The sequence below is a fragment of the Lepidochelys kempii genome, chromosome 8 (genome assembly GCF_965140285.1).
Source record: "Lepidochelys kempii isolate rLepKem1 chromosome 8, rLepKem1.hap1, whole genome shotgun sequence".
In the NCBI taxonomy this organism is placed as follows: Eukaryota; Metazoa; Chordata; order Testudines; family Cheloniidae; genus Lepidochelys; species Lepidochelys kempii.
Genome location: NC_136387.1, coordinates 58,135,866 through 58,159,243, shown reverse-complemented (window position 1 = coordinate 58,159,243; position 23,378 = coordinate 58,135,866).

Here is a 23,378-nt window from a genome sequence, read left to right as displayed (position 1 = left end):
AGTTCTTCCCTTTGTGAGCAGCAGTCAATATGGTTACCTAAAATAACCTTCTTAAAACAAAATACTGTTTAATTCCAATAATAAGAGCAAAGCACATCATAAGAAAGAGAGAAAAAAAATTAAAACAACAAAAGGTCTACAAGTGTGTTGTCCTTACCAAGACTCCTAGGTAGGCCCAGGATGAGCTCTAACATTAAATGTATTATTTACTTGTGATGCCCTTTGGTATGACATGAAACTTTGGGGCCCATATGCAGGACACATTTACCATACTTACAGAATGGGGGACTATATCCTGGGAAGCAGTGACTCTGAAAAAGGACTTGATGTGCATGATGGATAATCAGCTGAACATGAGCTCCGTATATGACATTGTGGCCAAAATATCTGCTACAATCTTTGGATATATAAACACAGGATCCTGAAGCAGGAGTATTATATCTCTACTTGGCATTGCTGTGACTGCTACTGAAATACTGTGTCCTGTTCTGGTGCCCACAATTCAAGAAGGATGTTGAAAAATTGGAGAGGATTCGGAGAAGGGAATGATTAAAGGAAAACAAGCCTTTCAGAATCAAGGAGCTCAATCTATGTAGCTTCCCAAAGAGAAGGTTAAAGTTGATAAAGTTACAATCTACAGGTTTCTACACTGGGAACAGAAAATTGATAACAGAGAGCTCTTCAGACTATCAGACAAAGATATAACAAGATCCAGTGAGTGGAAGCTGAAACTTGACAAATTCAGATTCTAAATCAGATGCATTTTTTTAAGAGTGAGGAACTATTGGAGCAAGTTACCAAGAGTTGTGATGGATTCTATAAGACTGGTTGTTTTTTTCTAAAATTTAGCTGCCATTCAAACAAGAATTAATTCATGGAAGTGTCCTGTATTATTCAGGAGGTCAGATTAGATTATCACAATTGTCCTTTCTGGATCTATAATCTATCAACCCAGTAGCAATAGTGTGTGCAGATCAGCTGCAGGACACTTTTTTTTCTGTTCTGAATAATTTACGCCCCAATGCTGTAATCCTGTCCATATTGGTGTATCCCTATGCCTGTGCAGAGCCCCAATGAAGTCATCAAAATTCCACATTGGTGTAGGGCCTGACCTTCACAAATCAGGTTGTAGAATCAGGCCTTTGGTTATTTCTAAAATCCCTTCAAAAAAAGGAAGGAAAAATGACTGTGCTTTTTTCAGTGCCAAATTCTTAACTGGCACAAACTCAGTATTTTTTTTTTCCTGTAGCAGATACAATTGTGCACTGTGAAATCAATTGAATATGTCGAGGGGGTGGAGGGGGAGGGAAAGAACAGTAAAGGACAAGTGATTAAATTAAAATGCAAAGTATAGAACAAAATTCTACTGGCAGGTTTAGAATTATGACTCATTCTGAACTGTATAAAATTATAGTCTTGCAAAGTTGTCCAAATACCTTAAGGTTGGGGTTGAAATGGCATAAGAAACCATATAATAAGGTTCTATTTTTAACTTCAACAAATCACTGATTTTTATATACTTGAAAATTGTTTTTCAGGAGGCTTGTGTATTCAAAAGTGTATTTTATGTCTCTACTAAATTGAGTCACAGAATGGGCTTATACATAAAAAGACATCTTAATTTGTGATTTATACTTATATTGCCAATTGTCCATGAATACTAGTTAATATGATGGTGTTGAGCAGATATTGAAGGGCCACTTTGATTTAAGCCTGTACGATTTTGATTTGATGCAAATGTCCCACGCTATGTGACAGGAGAGTTAACCAAGTGCAGATCCTCAAAGGTATTTAGGCACCTCACTTCCATTGTTTTCGATGTTTCCTCTTGGATCTATGCCATTCTGCCCATGTGGTGTGTTATTGCAAAGACCACATGAAAGATCCATTCTGGGATACACTGGATGATATCTGATCTGCAGTGTACAACTCTGTTGATGTATGGCACGCAAAAGTCCCACTGATGTTGTGCAGGGATAAAGTGCAGAGTATTAAAGAGCTGCTGAGGCAGCACTCCCTTTGCCCTCTTTCCACAGAAGACCTTTGTGATATGGGAGTGTGGGGAAACAGCCCTTCATCTTCTTGTCTCTAACTTTGAAGACGAAGGAATTCCTCACTGGCAGTCCCCTACCCCTGCAGACATATGGCCCATCTCTGACTAAGATTGTCAAATAAAAGTGCTATATACGTGAAAAGTATTGCTAGTTATGGCAGATTTCAAAGCCATGTAAGGGATTTAGATACCCAATGAGAACTGGCCATTCAAATCCCTTTGACAACTTCGAAAAATCTCATCCTTACACATTTAGAATTGAAAATGTAATTGTATTCATATCAACAGGAGGGAAATAATTACAGGATAAGTACTCTCATATAGGAGAATAGGACCTTACTGGATCAGACCAACGTTCAATCTAATATTGTAAACAGTTTCTGACAGTAGTCACAAAATACATCAAGTGAAAACACACACAGACAATTAACTAACAATCCACCCATTAGGGAAATAACTTCCTAACTCTCATCAATTAGTTGTTTGTGTAACGATGCACAAAAGTTTATATTGCTTATCCAGTTTTATTTTTTTTCTTATTTAACCATGGATATTCTTAGTATATGTGTAAATGTCTCAATCATTTTTAAGTCCTACTCTTGGCTTCAATATCTTGTGGCAGGGAGTTATCTGTTAAGGAAAAGTTAGCATATGTGACTCCATTTTGGTTTGGGGCCCACCATTATCTAAAAGCAAGCACATCATGCACCAGGAGGAGTGTGTCTTCTGCATTCCTGTGAAAATCCTCCTCCTTGTCTCCAGCCTGCCTTGACTCCCAGTATCTGTTTTTTTGTCGGTCCCTAACTCCCTATCTCCTGGCCTTTGATGTGAGGCCTCCCATCCTGATAATAAAAGTTACTGATGGATGGCTTTAGGACCATGCTGTGTAATTAACATACTGGTTTAGCACAGGAATGCACCAAGCAGGGATAGGTGGTAGATAAGAAAAGGGTTTGTTTATTGGCTAAGGTTTCCAATGCACGAGGACAACATGCTTTTCTAAAAAGCATATAACCTTTGTATAATCTGTATTCGGGGTCCCCTCCTAGCTATCAGGGGGGCACCACGCTCGAGCATAATAAACTTAGTATTTTTTGGCCACTCTGCAGTTGTGGACTTTGTTTATGTGCCTCAGCCTAGATTCGAACTGTGCGTGACCTATCAGGTATAATTCATAGCGTTTGTGTGCGTGTCCTACCAGGTGTAATTCGTAGCATTTGTATGTGTGTCCTACCAGGTGTAATTCGCAGCATTTGTGTGCGTGTCCTACCAGGTATAATTCGTAACAGTTTTGGCGACCACAAAGGGACTCTAGGCTCGCCCCAACAAGCGAGACTACACTCCTCCTCTCGGACAGCTCCAGCCGGCACAGGGTGAGTTCACCTTTGAGAACTCCGAGGAGGGGGGGTGTGAGGCGTCGCTTAGGCAATAAGGTGGCACATTTGGTGTCCTTTTGGTAGCCCATTATGGATTCTGGGCAGAGTGTAAGTAAGGGGAACCCTTTGGCTGAAATTCTCGAGAATTGGGGGAATATTTCTGGTGCCCATGGGTTAGGTAAAAAAAAAAAAAGCTGTAATCTTGTGCGAGGTTGAGTGGCCAGCACTAGCAACTCAAACACCTTTCAAATGGCCACCGGATGGTTCCTTTGCTGGGAAAAAATTAACAGCACTTAGGAAAAGGCTGGAGAACAAAGCTCCAGCCCAGATGGATTATTGGTATGTATGGGACAACTGGGCTTATGCGCGTGCGAAAGGACATCCTCTTTCCTCCTCCTTTTCTTATTCATCTCAGGGGTCTCCAGCCCCGCTGTGTGCTATGCCTGTTTCTGCCCCTCCTCCGGCTTACCCTCGGCTTTCTGACTTATGCCCGTCACCTCCTTGCTTGCCAATTAGCCATGCTTTCTGTCCAGGTGACAAGCCTCATGGGGGGAGGACTCGGGTAGCCCTTGTAAGTGAAAATATTTAAAAAAAAGAGACTAGGAGAGCTGGGGGTTAGTTAAGAAGCCCATCCTCCTTGTTAATTTGTTGGTAAAACAAAGCTGGTGATCATGGAAGGGACAGTTCATAGAGATAAACAGGATCGGGCCCAAGCGGGCAGGCAACAGATAGAGAGATTGGAAAACTGGTTGGAAACTTGGAGGGCATAGTGAAAAAAGAGGAGTAAATAATTACAGGAATGGAAAACGTAAATCCCGGAATAATACTTGAAATGGTAAAATCTAAGTTAATTGAGTGTCGTTTTGGGAAATAAGCAAGTAATTTAAGAAAGGAAAGTAAGAAGTTAACTCTGTAGTTGCTGAAAAGAATTAAGCAGTTAAACTTTGTGAAATACTGGAAAGAAAAAGAATTCTTGGTTTCTTTGCAGCCATTTTGGAAAAAAATGGGCCCTTTTCCAAAGAAATGCAATTATACAGTGCTACTTAATATTTTATTAGGCTCCAAGGGGCTAAAATAGGTGGTGTCTTCCTTTTCAGGTCGCTGTGTGTTTGACAGCAGGAGTTAAAAGTAAAAGGCAATCAAAAGTCTGGTAAAGTTTATTGTGCCCTTTTTAAAGTAAGAATCTTTAAGCTGTGGATCCAAAAACAAGCCAGAAAGCATTTGTTTTAATGTAAATTACCTAACTGATAAGGTAGAGGCCACTGAAACCTGGGCTCCCTATAAAACAAATACAAGAAAATATGGGTAATTCCTCTGTTTTGCCTGCAATTAACAAGGGTATTTGTATAAAAAGGAGATATTTTAAGCAATGACTGACTGCCCAAAAGGGGTAAATCTGTGGGGGTTTTTTTGTCTTTCAAAAAATCAGAGAATACTGATGCCAGCTGAAAAGCAATTCAACATCTCATGAATTTACTGGCACAATAGGAATTCTGTTCTGTGTTCTATGTCCTGTCTTGTGGTGTTTGTCTTGTGGCCAGAATTGCTGTGTTTAATTTTTCATAGGACAGTTTAGTTTAAAACTAAATAGAAGGGTTAAATCAAAATGCAGATACTTGTTTTATTCAACTTGGAATACAAAGTGTTTGGATAATATCAGAAAAATGTTATATACTAAAGTTTAATACATTTGCTTAAGTAAAAAAAAAAAAATTCATTGGCCAGATCTTTTAATTGAAAAAAATTGTTGTTAGAATTTGCACACCAACAGTCTTTAGAAGCAAGGACATGAAAGGTTAACCCACTCCCCATATTATACATGGGATCCTCTGGCTACCTCAAATTTCTAGCCAGAGGGCTGGGGAGGGAGGAAAGCTATTGGACACCAGAAGTTGTACCAAGTGGACTCCTCAAAAGTGGGTGTGCTTGTCCTGGCTTGTTGCTCCAAAGCTCTGTAATAAAGTCATTTTCCTAAAAGGGTGTATGTGGCATTCATTAAACAATAAGACTAAAGTGCTGTATAATGGGCAATGTATATGTGTTCCTTTTTAAACAAAGGTGTATAAATAAAAAGTAAAAGTTTCCTTTGCAGGTTAATAACAGCCAAAAAGGGGAGAAGAAAAAAAAAACGAAAAACGAGCTAATTCAATGCTGTAGCTGGCAGGCTCGGTCCAAAGATAAGACACTGGCCTGCCCAAGGACATTACTCACAGCTAGGATTTGGCTAACAGCCAAGAAAGAAGGGGGCTTGACTATGCCCAAGCAGCTGTGAGATCTGCAACACACTACCAGACATTAATGAAATGTGTTAGGTCTCTGTATTTACAGGTAAAAGAAGTCCTGCTTCAAGAATCCTGAGCAAACCTGCCATTTGTTAAAACCAGGTGACTGGGTCTACATAAAGGTCCAACAAAAGACTACTCTGGCCCCATGCTGGAAAGGCCCTTATTAAGTCCTGCTAACTACCAACACCACTGTGAAGTGCCAAGGACTTACTGCCTGGACCCATGCTTCTTACTGCAAAAAGATCCCTCCACCTCAAGATGACTTCACTTCGACTACTGATCAGCCTGTCCCTCCTTCTGGGTTTTTTTTTCGTTCCTCCTTTTGGACAGCAGGGGAAAGGACAAGGGGAAGTGCTAGTAACCTCTCCCTTGTCCACTGACAGAGCTAACCTGCATTCAGTATTTGCTAAAAAAAACAAAGCACTACAGGGTGACATGCTAGTAACCTCTCCCCTGTATAATGCAAAACCATGACTGTTCCAAGAAAGAAGAAGAAACGCCTGCTCTGCTCAAACCTCCAAGATCCAAGGATTCCTGACTGCAAAAGACACTGAGAATTGGCCTTGGTGACAAAGACGAAGCATTGCACATTGGCAGGGAGGGAGTTGCAGGATGTATTCTTGGGAATGTGGAATGAAGTGGTGGGGTGGGTTTATTCCAGAGGCTGGAATCTGTGCTTGTAGGCAAGTATGAATACCAAAAACGCCCTACAGCCACGAAAATTACTCCCACCATCTGCCACCACTCCTTTGCAGGTGAAGGTTCCTGGATCCAACATAGCTACGTTAAGTTGGCGCTGGGACCCCCACCTGAGCCTGACAAGCCATTGGACGAGCCACTTCATGAATGAACACCACGACCAACCCATGGACTAAGCTTTCCAGCTACTGGGACCTTCACAGCCCACCAGGACTTTTTGTGTTTCTGTTTATGGGACTTACATTGGGGGTAGTGTTTTTTGTATGGTACAGGGGAGGATGTCGACATTGGTATGGTTTGCCTGGGGGGTTCCTCTCCCTATTCCCAAGTCCAGTACAAGGATGGGAGGGCAATAGCTTTTTGAATTTAACCCGTGCCATAAAACAGGGTGTAAATCGAACGCAGTGTTGGATTTGTATTCATAACCCCACATATTTAGGTCAGGGGGTCCCGTTGATAGGGGTACCTATTCCCCTTAATCAAACACTCCAAACTAAGCTATGGACAAACACTATGTTTAACTGGAATGTTACAATCCAAATATGGTCTATTGATATGGTGGACCAGGGTAATTATGCTTTATGTGTGTCACAACGTAAGGGCATAGAAAATACATTTTTTGTAGGAAATTTTGTGGGGTGTAAGGACACCACGCAAATCAGCTCTGGTGCGGGAGGCCCCTCCACCTACTACAGGACCCCGTGGCCAGTCCCCAAGGGGTCTGGCTGGTATTGGTTATGCAATCACACAGCCTATAAGGTTCTCCCGGCAGGATGGTGTGGTACATGTACCTTAGGGGCTATAGTACCCGTCGTGACAGTACACCAGAACCTGACCCGGGGAGAGATCCGCAATATAGTATGGAGGGACCGACGAAGTATTCCTTTAAACCCCCTTTCTTATCGGCCCAAAGGCTTTCACTCCTTTGTGCATTGGTTTCTGCCATGGTTGGGAGTAAGCGGGCAAAAAAAAATATTTAGTTAACATTTCAGCTGCTTTGGAACTAATGGCAAATGCTACTGCAGATGCTCTCTCTGCCCTTCAAATTGAAGTCACCCAGCTATCCCAAACTACATTGCAAAACCGCCTAGCCTTGGATTATCTCCTTGCAAATCAGGGCGAGGTTTGTGCTCTGGTCAACTCAAGCTGTTGTGTATTTGTAAATCAGCACCATAGGGTGGAAACTGACATCCACATCCTCAAGCAACAGGCAGCCCTATTCCACCACATCAGCCTCGACACTACCAGCGCCGGATTCCAACTGGCTCACCTCATGGCTACCGGCTGTGGGGACTTGGGGACGGCGTATGTTGTATTTACTTTTTTTGACTGTTATTGCTTTTGCGTTATTTTTTTGTATGCTTACAATGCTGCAGTATGTGCTGTCGGCAGTTGCTAACCCTGCAGCATGGTTACTCAGCCCCGATATAACTTACTAACATACAAAAAAAAAAAAAGGGAGGACTGTTAAGGAAAAGTTAGCACATGTGACTCCATTTTGGTTTGGGGCCCACCATTATCTAAAAGCAAGCACATCATGCACCAGGAGGAGTGTGTCTTCTGCATTCCTGTGAAAATCCTCCTCCTTGTCTCCAGCCTGCCTTGACTCCCAGTATCTGTTTTTTCTGTCAGTCCCTAACTCCCTGTCTCCTGGCCTTTGATGTGAGGCCTCCCATCCTGATAATAAAAGTTACTGATGGATGGCTTTAGGACCATGCTGTGTAATTAACATACTGGTTTAGCACGAGGAATGCACCAAGCAGGGATAGGTGGTAGATAAGAAAAGGGTTTGTTTATTGGCTAAGGTTTCCAATGCAGGAGGGCAACATGCTTTGCTAAAAACCTTTGTATAATCTGTATTCAGGATCCCCTCCTGGCTAGCAGGGGGGCACCACGCTCGAGCGTAATAAACTTAGTATTTTTTGGCCACTCTGCAGTTGTGGACTTTGTTTATGTGCCTCAGCCTAGATTCGAACTGTGCGTGACCTATCAGGTATAATTTGCAGCGTTTGTGTGCGTGGCCTACCAGGTGTAATTCGTAGCATTTGTGTGCGTCCTACCAGGTGTAATTCGCAGCATTTGTGTGCGTGTCCTACCAGGTATAATTCGCAGCAGTTGTCTGCGTGTCCTATCAGGTATAATTCGTAACATATCCAAGTTAATTGTGTAAAAATGTATATCATTTTATCAGTTTTATGCTGCCTTTTACTTTCATTGAAAGCCCCTCTTTGATTGAGTAATCAAAGCCTGATAATAGAGTTATTAAAGAGATGGAAGGTAAATAAGAATGATAGCCATGTACAAGAACCTAAACTGTAGTTCAATGGGAATGACTTTATTCTACAGTCTTTTGCAGTTGTCTTTCTGGCATTTTGCTCTGGAGAAAAAGGGGTGGTGCACATTGTTTTGGGTTCTTTTTGAAATGCAGCTGTGTGAAGAAACAAGATAATTTTGATATAAATATCATTTTATGTAATCCTTATCTATTCCTGTACATGATTGGGAAAAAAGATGTTTGAAATATGTCAATGGCAGTCAAGAAACTAATACCCCAGGATAATGGGGAAAGGCTGGTGCTGGTGTGTTACACTGTGGAATAATCCTCTTCGCTTTCTTCAGACAGAAAAGAGATAATTAACACTGTGAACTTGACATTTTATCTCCTCTTTTGACCATTTTCCACTGAAAGGGGCAATGAGCAATGTAGTAAGACCACTGAAAAGAAAAATAGATTATTGCAGAGATGCATGATAAGTTTTATTGTCAGCATCGTTCACCTGCTAAGTTTAAGAGGGAGACCTCAGTAAAGACCAAATTGTACAGTATTCCATTGGTCCTTACAGTCAGGAATTCAGGCTAAACTACTACTGAATTCAGATAGGAGTTTAGACTGTGTAGGGGTGACTGTATTTGTCCTGGTGGATATCAGTGTAAAATGGTTAAAACTCATATGAAAACTTGCTCCACTGGAAAGAGTATTGTATTTGATGTTCCCTAAAATGGGTATTCAGATGTTCTCAAAATGGATTACATTGGATGTCCTACATTTAATAACTATAAGCAATGATTTATTTGTGCAGAGCAGCAATTACATTCCCACCTCTAATCAAGCTTTCTTGTTCTAGCCATTCACATAGATCCAATTGTCACGGAGTGTGGGGGAGTCCGGGCCCTGCACCCCTCTTCCTGGGATTCACTGAGACTCTCAGCCAGCCAGTAAAACAGAAGGTTTATTGGACAACAGGAACACAGTCCAAAACAGAGCTTGTGGGTACACCCAGGACCCCTCAGTCAAGTCCTTCTGGGGGAGCAGGAAGCTTAGACCCCAGCCCTGGGGTTCCCTGTGTTCCTCCCCCCAGCCCCAAACTGAAAACTAAACCCACCCAGCCGGTTCCCTGCTGCAGTCTCCGTCCACATTCCTGGGCAGAGGTGTCACCTCCCCCTCCCGGCTCAGGTGACAGGATCTCAGGTCTCCCATCCCCAGGGCACATTCCCAGGTCAACACTTCCCCCTCCCTGCTGAGTCACATCGTCACATCTCTCCCCCCTTCGAGACCGAACTGAGCGGGGTCACTGTGACCAGTGACCTGGGGAAGTTCGGGGCCCCCTCTCCGGGACAGCGCATCCGCTTTCAGGTTGGCACTTCCCTTCACGTGGACCACGTCCATGTCGTAATCCTGCAGGAGCAGGCTCCACCTCAGGAGTTTGGCGTTGGCTCCTTTCATCTGGTGCAGCCAGGTCAGGGGAGAGTGGTCGGTGTAGACGGTGAAGTGTCGCCCGAAGAGATAGGGCTCTAGTTTCTTGAGGGCCCACACCATGGCCAGGCACTCCTTCTCGATGGCCGCGTAGTGTTGCTCCCGGGGTAGCAACTTCTTGCTCAGGTACACGATGGGGTCTCTCTCCCCATGTGGCTTTCCCTTTATTTTTCTACATATCTTTTCCTGTGGTTTGCATGTATTGTTACTCAGTCATTATATTATGGCAGCACACAGAGGCTCCAAACAAAATTGAGGGGCCAACTGTGCTAGGTGCTTTATGTGACACACAAGAAGACCAGGTCCCTGCCCCAACTATATTAGACTAAAAAAAGTCAGAGTGGAGGCAGGTGTACAATACACAAGGAAATGTCTGAGAGGGTGGGAGCATGTCTTGATAGTTCCATTTGTTTTTCTTTGCTTAAGTATCTTATAGGGTAAGAGGGGGTATCCTATAGGGTATCTTATAGGGTAAGAGAGGGAGAGGAATAAGTTTGAGAAAGGAAAAAGAATGAGAAGAATATATGGGAGGTGATATGGAGAAGGAGGAAAGATACAGAGGAACATGCACAGAATTAGGTCTTAAAATAGAGGGAGTTTGGAATTCAAACACAAGTAAGAACAAGGGAAAAACTCACAATGTGAAAAGTGGGCAGGGTTAAAATTGAGTGTCCCAGTGGCATCGGGCTACTGGGAGTGTGAGGCTGGGCTAATGCTCGCAGACGCTGTTTTTCCTACCAACTGGGGAATGAAGTGCTTTAGGCACTGGGTCTTTAAGGCCACTTCTAGAAAGGGAGGTGCTGGATTCTGGCATTCTTAACAAGCAGTCATGATTTAGTAGACGGGGAAAGAGGGTGACAGAGTAGGGTTGGCAAACCCAAACTCGCCCTCTTTTCCTCTGCTTGTGTTGTTGCTATAAGGAACTCCAGAGGGCTGGGACTTCAAGGCTATTCCCAGAGCTCCTGCCAGTGCATAGGGAAAAGAGATAACATTTGGGATTCCCAGTGGAGCTGTGTGGAGTAGGTAAGGTGCTTGCTGTCTCATAGCCTCTGTGCAGTATGGTTTATGAATGTCTGTGAAAGAACAGGCCTACTCTGGCAGTGCCTTGGTGACATATTTACAACAATGAAAAAGGATTCATGTTGGGAACCAGGCCAGCAGTTCTATCTAACAGTGCTGCAGCTGGCTAAGAGCATTAGTTTGCTAATCATTTTTATGGGTCATCGTCATTATACTTGTGACAGTTTGAACAATGCAGGTTATAAGTGACTAAATGTTTTGAGTACACTTTGAGATGTTGATGGGAAATTATAAAAGGCTTATGTGCTGCTTTTGCTGCAACTGCTCTTTTCTCAGTGCAACTCTATATGCATTTCCTTATCTAAAAGCTGCTTGTCCTTTTGATTCTGTTATTACATGAGTGTGCTTCTGATTGACCTGCCTACTTCATCCAAATTCCATCGTACTTATCCCAGGTCTCCTTGCCTAATGCAAAACTGGTAAAATGTTGTAATGTTACTGCCATTCCCAGTTGTGGACTTTGGGTTCTGTATGTGGAAACAAAACTACAAGTAGATTATTCTCTTGTAACTGATTGATCACAGTAGTCCTTTCATGCTGCGAGAGACCAAACTATTTTCAATTTTAACCCCTTAACATTTTGCTTTTGCTGCAATTCCTTAGCAAATTTTGTTATGGCATTTTTAAAGTACTGACATACCACTGGTCTATGTGCAAGTCAAAGAACAGTGAACACAGCACAGTGTATTTGTATTTTATTATTATATATTTAATCACTGGAATAGCTTGTGATAGATTTTCCATCACTTCTGAAGTCTTTAAGTCAAGAGTAGATGACTTTCTAGCAGATATGCTCTAGGTTCACCACAAGTTATTGCGCTCAACACAGGTATTACTGGGTGAAGTTCTATGGCCTGTTACGTTCATCTAGCATGAGGTGTTGCATAATGGTCACTTCTACTGTTAAAATCTATAAATTATTAATGTGCAGTACCGTACTTCCTAGGGATCTCAACTGAAATCAGTGCTTCATTGTGCAAATTTAGTGAACAGCAGTCCTGGCCCTGAAGAAGTTACCGTTTAAGACAAAGAGTGGGGAAGAAGTATTATCCCCATTTTACTGATGGAGAAATGAGGCACAAAGAGGGACTTATTCAGGGTCACATGGGAAGTTAGTAGTAGACAGGAATTGAACCCAGGTTTCCTGAGTCTGAGTGAAATCCTTTAACCACAAAACCATTCCCTTCTCTCCCCGCGCTTCACTGGATGCAAAAATAAGCACTTTAGTAGTTAATGAAGCAAATTCTAATTTGCTAATTATTTCCGGTATTTTATAAAATGTCCTTCATGGTGCCCTGAAGAAGTTCAATTTCACATAGTTCCATTGTCTAACACAAAGCATGAGTCATCCTATCATTCAAGAAAAGGAACCCTCTGGGCACCATAAACATTTATATTGGATACACTATCTATGGCTATTGATATTGCTCACAGCAGTCACTACTGGGACCGTAATCTCATTAATGACCTTCTTGCAAAAAAGATAATCCTTTTTGGTTTTACTGGAAATAAATAGTAATAGATTTAGTTCAGATGCTTTTCCTGACCTAGTTCTTTCCCATTAATTTAGTTTTTACACATTAGTGTTTTTTTTTCCCTTCATAGTATTTATAACCTCAGCATTATCATCAGCTTTATGACAAGAATCATTGTGTCCTTATTTCTAGGCTATTTATCTTTTATATAACATAAGAACTTACATTTGGAATAGTGTAATGATAGTATAATGCTTTGCTTAAACAACCTTGCCAATCAAAACCTGCTAATGCTTCTCCCTCTCCCTCACTGCAAAATTATTTAATTCTTTGAAAGGATGTATGCTCATTTTGATTTGTACTGGCAATTACTTTAGCAGATATAAACTTGAAATACATTCATGAGTCTCCCTGTGATCAATGAATTACTTGTGTTTGTTTTCCTCATGCTAAGTGCTGGATCCCCATAGCAAACCCTTCCCTCCAAAAATATAACTCAAAGAACAAAAAACACATTATGAATTCTAAAACAAGAAGAGCACAAAGTATATGTATTTATTTACAGGACTCTCCACAGTTTTGGGGCTAAATCTAGGAGCTGAAGGTGTAGAATACCAGACTCTGCTAGCATAATTTCCTTAAAAATAAATACATAAAGCAAATTAACAACAACAAAAATCCATAAATTACATACTATATTGTACAGTTATTGTGCAGTACATAGAAGACTAGGAGTTGATGGAATGAGATCATGCTGTGACACCCTGTACCCAATCTTCACCACTATTATAAGGTTATGATATATTTTACACAAAGTAGGCCTTCTGAGATATCATTTGAAAACTAATAATCTTATGGATATTATTATCCTGTTGAAATGTGTGTATTATCACTGCATGTAAAATTATGATATTTTATTTTATGATTGTTACTGAAATATTATTTGTCTGGGTAACTCCTACAAACTAATTTTCAGAGGCAAAGACACACTGGCAACACCAGCCATGGAAAGTTTTGAGAAACAAAGAGAAAAGGATTGGGGATGCGGGTGGAAGGAGAGAGGAGCTGGGAAAGGATGTGGGTGAATGAAATGAACTTTCTTTTATGAAGTGGTTCACATAATGAAACAGTTAAGGAACCACTTCAGAAGACATACAGAGAATGGCAAATAGCTTACAAAAAGGACATAGAAAACTGAGTGAATGAACATTATTATTGTATCAGAACATTCTTTTAAATGTTTAAAGGGTGAAAAAGGACATTTCTTTCTAGCTGAAGCACATCAGAGCCAGTTTTTTAGGTGAATAAATAGCATCTAATGCAGGGGGGCCCAACTTTTGGAAACATTGGAAAACTTTCATTCCTATTTTACTGAGAGCCCTGTGGAAACCAGCAGACAAAAGGACAAATATTCAGTGGTTCTCATCATATATGGGGAGGACACCTGCATTTTTAACATGTCAGTTGTATAGTTAGAAGCCTGTCTTATTTGTTTGGGTTAAGAGGGTTGTGCATGTAAACAAGACAAGGTTTGTGGATACAAATTTAGGCCTTGATCTTGTAAAAGATCCTGTAAACATTTAAGGAGACTGACAGAAAATTCAGAATTTCTGTCCCATGGGAAATTTTCATACTTTAACATTTGGTTTTGTCTTGAAATTTCTATTTGGAAACGTGAAAATGTTTCATTTTGCCACTTTGAAAATTGTCAGAACTAAAATTCCCATTAGGCAATGTTCTATGGGTAAATTCAGTTTAATGAGGGATTTTTTTTCCTTCAACTAATTCAAAACAAAACATTTTAAGTCAGGTTAAAAAAAAAGCAATATTTTGATTTGGGTCAAACTGACCCCAAATGAAATATTTCCTTTAGATTATCCTGATTGAAAATTATTCACAAAATCAAAATTTCCCCATGGAAACTGCATTTTCCACCAGAAAATCAAGCCAGTGGAAAAGTCCTAACCAGCTCTATGCTTAAGCATGTGCTTAATTTTAACCTCATGAATAGTCCCATTGACTTTTATGGCACTACTCACATTCTTAAATGCTAAGCCAACGTGCAAAGTGTTTGAAGGATCAGGATCTTAAAGGACCATTTGAAATCTTAGCCCACAGTTTTCCTCAAGCACATACGTTTCAATGCAGGGACCTTAGTCTAGAGGCAAAAGTGCATTCTGACCTCACTATTTGCAAGTTCTGCCCTCATTCCATGTGGGAATGTAACATTGTGGATGAGAGATGCACAGTGCAGAATGGGGAGAAGAATTTCACCCTACAACATTTTGCACAATTCTAATATTGGTCCTTTAAAGTGAAAGTCATTATTCTGTCAGGCTCTATGTCCTAATTGTTGGCAAACCTCAAACTAAATTAAGGTTTCAGAGTAGCAGCCATGTTAGTCTGTCTTCACAAAAAGAAAAGGAGTACTTGTGGCACCTTAGAGACTAACCAATTTATTTGAGCATAAGCTTTCGTGAGCTAGAGCTCACTTCATCGGATGCATCCGATGGAGTGAGCTGTAGCTCACAAAAGCTTATGCTCAAATAAATTTGTTAGTCTCTAAACTAAATTAAGAAACCCAAAGGACTTCAATCAAGTGTCCTTCCCACTTGGCAGAAAATAATCTTCTTCATCTGTCCCTTCTGTTTATCTAAAATTTTCTGGTTTGTTTCATATATTATCTGGCTAGAAAGTGAAGCAAGAGATTCCCAAGGGAACACCTGATTCCAGTGCTAATCTAGGACCTTGAAGACTAAAATTGCTAACATCCCAAATTTTTTTATAGTCAAGGAATTAGCAGAGGAGAAAAAGCCATTTGGTTCAACAAGCTTTTTAAGGTTTATCTTTTCTCAACCTCCTCCCTACTTCTTTGCATCCTTCAATTATTTCCCCATAAAAAAAAACTGGTTGTCTTTAATTCATGTATTATATTTGCTTTAATTGGTTTATTATATCATTTTGTATATATTAACTGTAGCAAGACAATGTAAACATTTAAAGGATTGCATGAGATTTTGGTCACAGAACACCTGTTATATTAATGGCTGTCATGTGGTTATAACCATGTGCATCCCTTTCAAACTGTAGGGGGTAAAATGATACTAGCCGCCAAACCTCTTCAAATAAACTGAATAGAAGCTCTTCCTTAGAGTAATGGGGTAGACTGTCTAATCTTTTTTGTTTTGTTTTAAGAATGCACCAATTACATCTAATCACAGTTGAGGTAATCTTAATCTACAAAGTGAGATCCTTCAATTCTAAATTTATTAATTGATTACCTTACTAATTAGAATATGATTGTTGCCATACAGTTTCAAATCAAATGTAAAACATTTTTGGGGGGTGGGAGAGAAAGTCCAATGCACAGATTGCATTTATGGCAGTTCTGAATACAAATATGTTGTTAATTAGCTTTTCAGTGCAGAAATAAGTATAGATATGATACACTGTGCATCTAAATGTTAATTTGGTGTGATGTGCTTGTAAGAACAAGTATCAATGAGAAATGTTGATACTGTATGGTTACTGGCTATGGAAAACTGTCTCCATATTAATGCACTGTCAGTTATTCATGTGTTTGCTTCTTTGCACTTAGCTAAAGGCGTGTGTGTGTGTGTGTAGAACCTTACGACAGAGGTACTAAAGATTTCTGGATGTAGCCTTAAGAACAGACTACAGCTATGTTATTAAAATGCTATCTCAGAAGAAGATATTCACAATAATTTGGGTATACTTAGAACTGCTATTGAAAGAAAAAGCATATGAATAATAATTTCCATTATTAATGAGATGTATTCTTGTTTAAACATTATGAGCATATTCTCATACACACACCAGCTTAAATTGTGATATTATAAGGTCTCAGGAAAGAAGATGCATCAATAGTTGTATGGGAGACCTCTAGGAGCTGAAAGGAAACCGTTTTTTTAATTCAGTAGATTAGCATTCCTACTCTGAGCCAGTGGAACTCCTTCCTCTGTGCAAGTGGTCCTCCATGATGCTAGGAAGGTACTGTTCTTTTTCAGATGAGACATAAACTCACCTGCAATCACTTGAGATCCAGTGGGAATGTTTTTTCCCGAGAGTAGGGGCTTAAGGAAAGTATTTCACTCTCCTGTGAAGTTCAGAACTTCCACGAGAAAGCATCTCCCCAGTGAAGCTGAGAACCTCTCCTGCTGATGTTAGGAGTTTTGCAGGAGGCCCAGATATAGCTTACCATTTTGAGTCTGATATGATGTTTATTTATTTTAGAGGGGGGTCCCACAACATAAACTCAGTTGCAACCTTAACAATGGAATGGATCATGGAGCTAGATCAGTGAGCCAGTAACATGCAATTGCTCTGTGCCTTAGTTCCCCAATTTATAAAATGGGGACAAAAACATTTCGTGCCTTCCACTCTTTGTCTTTCTTGTCTGTTTAACTTGTAAGATCTTTGGAGCAGGGACTGTTCATACATTGCCAAGTACAACGAGGCCTTGATCTTGGTTGGGACTTGTAAGAACTATGGTAATACAAATAATTAATAATAACAATATTTCAGAAAATATTCTTCAGTGAGTTGGCATATACCTCCTTTTTATGTCTGCACCTTTAAAAAGTTAAAAAGAAGGTAAGAGCAAAATAACTGCATGAAATAGGAACAAGCAGGGAAAGTATACTAGTATTTGGTTACATATGAAAGACATGCATGTCATAGTAACTAAACTATGTGCACTTACTCCTTTCCAAATGTTTATATTTTAATTTAAAAGTATTTCTAGATCTAAGGTCACAATAATTATCCTAGGTTTCAGAGTAGCAGCCGTGTTAGTCTGTATCCACAAAAAGAAAAGGCGACTTGTGGCACCTTAGAGACTAACAAATGTATTTGAGCATAAGAATGTAAATTATCTGTATTATTATAATGAACACTATTTAGACATCTTGCCCTGTTTACTCACATGGGCAGAGCTACTGAAGCAAAAGAAGTGGGTGAGGAGGGTCAGGCCACATGGGTCTGAATCTCTGTTATGTAAAGGCCCCTTTATACTGCAGATCTTCAGTGGAACTAAGACAATTTGCACCAACTGAATGCAGCTATGACAAGCTACAGCAACCAAGGAACTGCCCTTACCAGTTTAAAGGAGCTTTAAAATACAGACAGATGACAATTGCATCCAGTATAAGGCCCCTTTACATTACCCGAGATCTGTATCGGGGCCTTAGCATCACTGAAAATCAGGTTTGCTGTCTCGCTGTATCTTTTTTCTTTACATTCCTCTTTATATTTGAAAAAAAAACAATAAAAACAAAGGGGTCTCCACAATTTTGGACAGATATTTATGAACCTATTAGCTTTATTTTATACCAAGTCTGTTCCTTTAGCTCTTTTTTCTCATCTAGTCTTTTGTGCTCCATTGACTAGAGAAAATAAATGTCAGTCTGACAGCTCTTTTTAAGGTGATACCATTCAGAGATCCTGATTGTAGGAGTTCTGCCCTGCTTGTTACCCAATTAAATAGTTTAGTAGAGCCTTCAAGAGATAAGGGGAGGGAGGAATCTAGTTCCTAGTGATCAGTCACTAATCTAATTAAGCAGATGGTTCTTGCAAGTATGGTCAAAGCCAGAGACCATTGATAGTACCTCAATTCAGAAATCCCAAGACATCAAACTAACCAATGTATAATTCTATAATTGAATGCTTATGTGGGTTCAATATAGCTATTTTGTAAAGCTTTTGGTCTCAGTAGGATACAGATTGATGATATGTAATGCTAAGTTCTGAGCTCAGCACTTACAAAGCATTTCTTAAATCTTTCTTACCGCTTTCTGTCTAGGCAGTTGGAAAAATCTGTCCTGAGAGTAACTGAAAATTGCCCCAGATTGTCATTGAGTGATTTACAGAAATACCTTTTGATTATAGTCCCAGTCACTTTTATATTTTACTGGCCATCTTATTGGACAAAGAAAAAAATTAATAATTTGTCAGCTGTGAACAACCAAATAATTGGTGTAGTTTATTCAGCAAAATTTATGTCTATTTCTTTTGGAGATCTTCTGCAAGGTTAAAAAATCAATATCATAAATCATATTTCAATGGAAATATGATGGTCTTACAAGGTCTGCTAAACTGTTACCAAATATTTATTTTGCTTCAATGCTGTGCATTTTATGTAGGAGGTGAGGGTTGCAGTATACTTTGCATCAGAACTATCAACATGATATTCAATTGATTAGTCTGAAAAAAAAATTGGGAAATAATAAAAATATCTTGACATCACAGGATTTGCCTTTAAGCTTTCAGATACACATACTACATGCCTGGTTCAAAATAAAGGAATCTATGTGTTCTACTCACCTTTATGATGCAAAAAGGAGGTATTGTTTTTGTTTTTTTCTGTAAGTGAAGCAAGTTGACAATGCATATTAACACTCAGGTATGTTTGTTTTAATAAATAATCAGAGACAAAAGGTATCATCAGATGACTCTGACTAGTTTAGGCCCAGGGAAGCAAGATCCTTGAACGTGTCTAACATTAACCATGTGAGTAGTCTAATAAAATCAGTGAAACTATTCATGCTCTTACAGTTAATCACAGACTTAAATACCTTGCTGAATCAAGGACTTAGAACTATGTAACTCTTTAATACAAGCAAAATGATTGAGGGCCCAATCCAAACCCACTAAAGTCAGTGGGAAAATTCTCGCTGACCTCAATGGGCTTTGGAACAGGCCCTGTGTATGGTGCAGAGCACGGAAAAAAAGATACTTTCACCTAAACCTGGGCCATAAAAAATTGTGGAGCCAGTGATATCAGTGAAATGTCTATTCAGGTTCCCATTACCCAGTACGGCTAATCCCCACAGCACCATTTCAACAAGAGAAAACTAGACAAGAATAAAAGAAACTTCTGACAGGCAAAACTGGCTGAGAGCATGAGTAAAAAATCCCCAACATTTGGATGAGTGTCACATATGCAACAGGAAAACAGCTTTTTGAAAAAATGTCCCACAGCTACCGAAAGCCAACAATATCTTAGTGTTTAAGGAATAGCATTGCAATGTTGCAGAGGTCTTTTAGGAACAGTGAAAGCAAAGCCAGATGCTTCTAAGTAGCAAATATAGCTAAATATTAATGAATTGTTTTGTAAAGGGGGGGCAATTATATATTTTCCTTGTAATAATATTTAATACAATAGCTAAGGAAACTACTAAAATCTAAAGCAGAGCTTATAACTTACTGGGGGCATAAAAATACCAGTAAAAGGTCTGGTAACATGTTCTAAAACACAGTACCACTAAGATTTCCCAATAAAAAATGAAGATATTAGGACTAATACTCTTCTTTGGGACTTGTTTGTTGGGGGGGGGGGGGGAGTTTGCTGTAAATACCTCCGAATCACATGCAGAAAATACAGCCAAGATACTGGGGAAATTCTCACATAACTTCCAAAGCCTGGGTTTGTCAGGAAAGATGCCAGCCCCCATTGCTCACTACTAGTTATGGTTTCATACAAACACCTTCTTTCTTTCTCCCATTCTGCCACTCATGTTTGAGAAGCGCTCCCTGTAAAAATCCATCCACAAAGTCACTTCATTGTTCTATTTCAAATCCCTCCTTAAAACTCTCTCTTGCTGCGATGCCTATGAAAAACTTGACAATCACTAGGCTGCTAGTGTCCTTAGAATACTGCCTATCATGCTGACCAATATGGTCTCTGATTGTATCTATCTTTTGTCTCTTATCTTACTTAAATTGTAATCTCTTTGGGACAGGGACTTTTTTAAATCTTTGTACAGTGCCTAGCATAATGGGGCCCTGGTCCTTGGCAAAGGCTCTTACTGTACAGCTCCTAGCTCAATGACACCCCAATCTCAGTTGGGCCTTTAGGTGTTACCATGATTTTACTACTAAATTTTATTTTGCCGATGGTCCTGGTCCATGACAAAGGCTCTTAGTGCTACAATAATACAAATAAAATAATAAATAATAAGGAGAATGCCACTTTACAATAGATGGATTATCAGATCTAATGATCCATCCACCCAGGGTAAAAGAAAAAAAATGTTCTTAAAGGTAGAATAAGTTACTGAAAAGGAAGAAACACATACAGACAAGGCTTATTCTCTTGTTATGATTGATTGATTGATAGGGCCAATAAAGTATGAATTGACCCTCCTGATAAAGGCATAAGGTGGCCGTGATAGGATCTTCTTGCTCCCATTCAATTCGGTGGCAAAACACCCATTGACTTCAACAGTGCAGGACAGAGACCTCAGAAACAAATATATTCTCAGTATTAGATACAGGACATGCAGTCTGGAAAGTAGAATTAGATGAATCAAGCCCTAAGCTAGAGATTTGAAATACACTTTTCAGTTATTATAATCTTAAACAAATGCCATTTGATATTACTTCTACTCCTGAGGTATTTTAAAGAGTAACTGCACAGATCTGAGGGATTATAAAGTGTTACAACTCTAATGGATGATGATTTAATTTAGGCTAGAAGCCTTCAAGAAGACAATGAAAAAATTTAGGGAAGCATTGCAGAGCACAATACAGACAACTAAATTTAAAACTGAATTTAAAACCTCAATAAAAATGATCTAGCAGAAATACTACTATGCTGGGTATAAATTGACTAAAGAAGTGTAACAATGGGTCCCAACAAAATAAAAATAACAGTGCTGAGCTGCCCACTTCACAATGTAAAATGGATGTACAGAGATTTGAGGACTAGTAACGATTTGGCAATACTCACTACAAATGTATGTTTGGTCAGTAAGTTGTTAATGAAAGTGCTGGAAAATGGCATTGCCTGGTATTTGGAAAACGTACCTGTGGAGGTGATATCCATATGACATGAACTGCAAAGCCATGCACTAAATGAATTTATCAGGTACTTTTGACTGCATGATCTCTCCTCTGCCCTACAGTCCAACTGCCCTTTGGTACTGTAACATTCCTACACCATGAATATCTTCAAGCAACCTACCCAGTACAGTAGTGATTTCTCTTCTGCTCACCCATTTACATGTCTGAGAGCTAAGACAGGCAAATTTCCATACACAGCTTTTGCTCAGTGGAAATGTGTACTCCACCTTAAACAGTTAACAGCAGTAAAGAATGGTCATCTGCCTTGAATGAAAGCACAGGATGTCCATAAGCTATACATTTAAAAGGAATAATGCCTTTCAAATGATTATTTGATAACTGCATCAACAGGTGCCACAGAAGAGTTCTAGGGTTAGGCAGCTGATTCAATAGCTGTCCTTTAAAGTCACATTTTGTTTTACTGTTGTGAAATGTAATTAGTAGGTGTCATCAGTAGTCACTGAGAGTGACATGGTTCCTCACCCTATGTGTAGCTTGTGAACTGTTAAAGTATATTGTGTACCACTTAGACCTTTGACAAAAGCATTTTCACGTGTCTGTTTCTCGACAATGGCAAAATATTCAAAGGTGTTTGCAATTTTTTCTGAGAGCAGGAGAAAGATACTTGTAGAGAGGAATGAAAGTATAACATGCAGAAGAAAAGATGAGGCTACCCTAGCAAGAAAATACAACCCTAAGAGTAGAAATGATTCAAAATAGTGTGGTGTAAGATCTAGGGAGACAACCTGTCCCTGTGCCTAGACTCTCAGGTAGCATCAGTGGTGAAATCAATCATTTTCAATTTGCTGATGCCTAATAGATTGTCCCCTTCCTGGATAAGGATCTGGCCCCAGTGATCTACACATTTGTCACCTCCATACTAGCTCATTGTCACTCTAGCTGTCCGAAATGTGTCTCCAGGTGAAAGCAGAAAGCGGCTGCCCACCACTACAATGGGGCAAGCCACTGTAGCGGCATTCCCATGGTGCTATGACTAGGGCAAGTTGATTCACTGGGTTGTCACTGGCAGTTCTGAAAAAACGTCTACAAAATAGTTTCAGGTCAGTATAACAAAATAAAACTTTCAAATTTTCAGTGAACTGAAAATTTTTTAAAAGATCATTTTGGGTTGAACTATTTAATAAAATTGAAGGAAATTTCTAAACAGAAGAATTGTTTCAAATTGAATAAGTCAAAATGTTTCATTTCAGAAATGTTTTGGGTGTTTTTATTTTTTGTTTATTTTTAGCTGAAACATTTTGTCCAAATCAGCATGAATTTGCAAAATGTTTTTGTTGACACATTTGATTTTTTTTGTCAGAAAAAAATCATCCAGCTCTAGCTATGACTGCTCCAGTGTTTCTAAGTCACTTCTGTCTCTAGTTAAGGGGCTTAACCCTGATCTTCAAAGTTCTCCATGGGTCAGGATCCAGCTACATCAGGGGTGGGCAAACATTTTGGCCCAAGGGCTGCATCCGGGTATGGAAATTGTATGGCAGGCCATGAATGCTCAGAAAATTGAGGGTGGGATATGGGAGGGGTGAGGGCTCTGGCTGGGGGGTGCAGGCTCTGGGGTGGGGACAGAAATGAGGAGTTCAGGGTATGGGAGGGGGCTCCGATATGGGGCAGGGGGTTGGGGTGTGTGGGGGGGAGTGAAGGCTCTGGCTGTGGGTGCAGGCTCTTGGGTGGGGCTGGGGATGAGGGGTTTGGGGTTCAGGAGGGTGCTCTGGGCTGGGACCGAGGGGTTTGGAGGGCAGGAGGGGAATGAGGGCTGGGGCAGGGGGTTGGGGCACT